Raw genomic sequence first — 3,322 nt, 5'->3', positions numbered from 1 at the left:
GATAATTTGGCTATTCTTTAATATAAGTTATAACATAGGATGTGATAAAAAGGGAAATGGAAAAGGACAAGAGAGATAATGGTAAAGCGGTCGAGTGGACAGAGTAAGTTATAGAAGGATATCACCGATATGGAAAGTCGTATTATCAAAAGAGTAAATGTGAGTTGAAGATTAGATCACACATAGAAGTAAATTTAAAAGAAGAATGTATGGATTCAGAAGAGGTAGATCAACAGTGGACCTGATTTTTAGCATTAAGCAGTTGATGGAAAAGTATTATGAGTATGGAAAGGAGTTATGGATGTCATTTTTGGATATAAAGAAGGCGTTCGATGCAGTATTGAGAGAGAAGGTGTGGCAGAGTTTGAGAAATATTGGAATCAGTGAAGAAATCGTTGGCAGAATAGTGGAAATCTATGAAAGAACAAAGAGCAGAGTAAAAACAAAAATGGGAATGACTGAGAGTTTCACCATCGATTCTGGACTGCGTCAAGGATATTGGAATCAGTGAAGAAATCGTTGGCAGAATAGTGGAAATCTATGAAAGAACAAAGAGCAGAGTAAAAACAAAAATGGGAATGACTGAGAGTTTCACCATCGATTCTGGACTGCGTCAAGGGGGAGTGCTGTCACCACTCTTATAGGGCGCACATTGAGCTGCGTTACACAGTCAGGCAGCACAGCCATGCAGTGCAGTTTAGGAAAATTGGAACTGTGTGACACAGTTTACAGCGCACATTGATGAGCAGTCTCTCAGTACAAGGATAGCTTTTTTGTGTTTAAAGATGGCAAATTCTTTTTTAAATATTATGTTGAGCTCTGAATCTGATTCAGATGACGAGTTTTTGTCCTTGTGTTCAATACTTACCTGTCATATTTAGTTCCTCTCCAATCTCATCCCAGATCTGTTGCTTGTATCTGGTTCTCATATAGTCTGTATCAGAGGTGTCGTACAGAACAGTTTTAACTTGCACTAATGCTATCAACTTCTCTTCAATGTTCTCCATTTTCAAATCACTCAAATAATAGGATTTTCAAGGGAAATCGAAAAAAATCAACTCAAAACAAAGAAGATCAAAATAAACTGCGCGCATAGAAAAAAACTGCACGCAGATTCTGTGTCGCCTCCACAAGTGAGGCAGGCGAGTGACACAGGCAAGTGGCACGTGCGAGTGCACTGCGTCGTAATGTGCGCGGTAGTATTGAATCCAATGGTTTACAAAAACTGCTTTGCTGTGCTGCGTGACTGTGCTGCGTAGCTGCGTCTCAATGTGCGCCGGGCCCTAGAGTTAGAACTCCACTCAGAGCAATGTCATTCCTTCAATTGTCTCTTTTATCCACCTTTGAGTACGCCGATCATGTACCCTCGGTACTACTCTCGTGCTGAAACACAAGAATGCACGTGAAAAGGCTAGTCTATGGGAAGTTGGAAATTCTCTATTTGGACTCCAACGAATTTAGGGAAGTTGCAAAAAACTCCGTTTGATACTTGCGTAACATTTGGGAGATCTTTTTCTAGCGTAACAACTAGTTGGCATTTATAGATGATACATGATTTTGCCACTTGACATGCTGAAAAGTGTACTTGGAAAGCGCGTTGGAAAGCATTATGATGAGTTATTTATTCTGTGTGATCTCTTGGAACAGTTGGCACTTGAATGAAGATCCGGTAAACTCATCAGGTTGACATCTTAATCGGTCATATATGGTATTTAGTTATCCTGGAATCAGTATCGAGTATGCCGTAGAATCCACTCGATAATTATAATTGAAGAGAAAAAATAGAATAATAATTTATTAGTACATTTAGCAGACATTGATATTAATATAGCTTCTTGGATCGCCATAAAAATCGAAGACTTCAACAGTACTTGAAACCATTCAACTCTTATATAGTACTTCAATATATTGTCAACTGTTAGGATTTTATAGTAGTATCTGAAAAATGGGTACCAACCATTTGGCATAGGTACATCATAGAAGAAAAGTGTAAATGAAAAGAAAATTATAATACAACTTTCAAATCGGGTTAGTTTGGGTCACGAAAGTATACAGTGTTGTAGATAACGATACTTTCGTTCGCGGTACTGGCGCGGACACCAGTGAGGGTGCTTCTAAGTACTAAGTTCATCATGAGATAGCAGCTTAACTCCATACACAGAAGCCCACTCCGAGGCTTAGGTGTAGGGGCATCATTATCATTGGTTAACAGCTGATGGGCTGGTATTGCAAATACATGATAGGTCAGGTGTATGCCAATTGGCACATTGGCTCGAAATCAGCTTGGCAAGGATTCCTATCTGGGATACTTGAATTTCATAGAAGTGTCAAATTAGCATTTTTTCATCAGTGCCTTTATTGGGATTTGGTAATCGACGAGTCACACTAGATTCTGTGAATGAAATAGAAGGGACACATAAATCGAGCTACAATAAAGGAGAACATTCCAGCATATAGGCTACATATAAGTATTTCAAGATAAAAGAGATGTATTGGAAATATCTACTGCCTTGATGCTTATGCAAGTTATCACTAAACCAATTGTAAATTAGAAGACACTCGAAAGCCGTATAATATTACTATCCCTAGTTCATAGCACAATATTCTGGTGAGTTCCCTCCTTTGGTAAATAGTAGTATGACAGTTGACTCGTGTGAGAAATGGTATTGAAATTTCAAGTATGTATATCCCAATAAAGTTTGGTAAGCTTTATCACATATATCAGCACAAAGTATCAATTGACTTCATTCTCTATGCAGGGCTCGGAGTCAAAAAGGTCAATCTTCAGTGACCAGTACCTAATGGATCATTTCACAGTTATTCAAAAGCAAACGCAACTCTCTACCCAGTCTTGCCAAGCTTGTCACGCTAACAGTAAGTCGCACACATGCTTAATGCATATCCGTCAATCCAAGGGAGCTCTCTTGGACGTTTTTTTTTAGCCTTGCAGTGTGTAGGCCTTTTTTCCACAAAATTTTTGCTCTACAAAATACAAAATACGGGGCCTATAACCTCAGGAATTGCGCACTCATCAGCAACTTTTTGCGCGATTATCGCTATAGCTCTCATTACTTCTGAGGCAGGACACGTTATTACGGAATGAAGAAACACTTGAACAATATTCAGCCGTGAGACATAAATTACTGCCCTTCTTTTCCTTCCGCCGCTACTCATCAGGCCATGCTAACGTGCTTGAGGAATAAGCTCTACATTATCTGCAGAACACGCCCCGGTTTCCAATCTGTCCACCCTAAACCCAATACACTTCACGCAGGTCAACATACCAGAAAAGAAGCAGTCAACATGGGAAATGCTACAGCGA

This window comes from Diaphorina citri, unplaced genomic scaffold, assembly GCF_000475195.1.
Source record: "Diaphorina citri unplaced genomic scaffold, Diaci psyllid genome assembly version 1.1 scaffold2310, whole genome shotgun sequence".
Taxonomy (NCBI): domain Eukaryota; kingdom Metazoa; phylum Arthropoda; class Insecta; order Hemiptera; family Psyllidae; genus Diaphorina; species Diaphorina citri.
Note: the sequence above shows the minus strand (reverse complement) of the source record.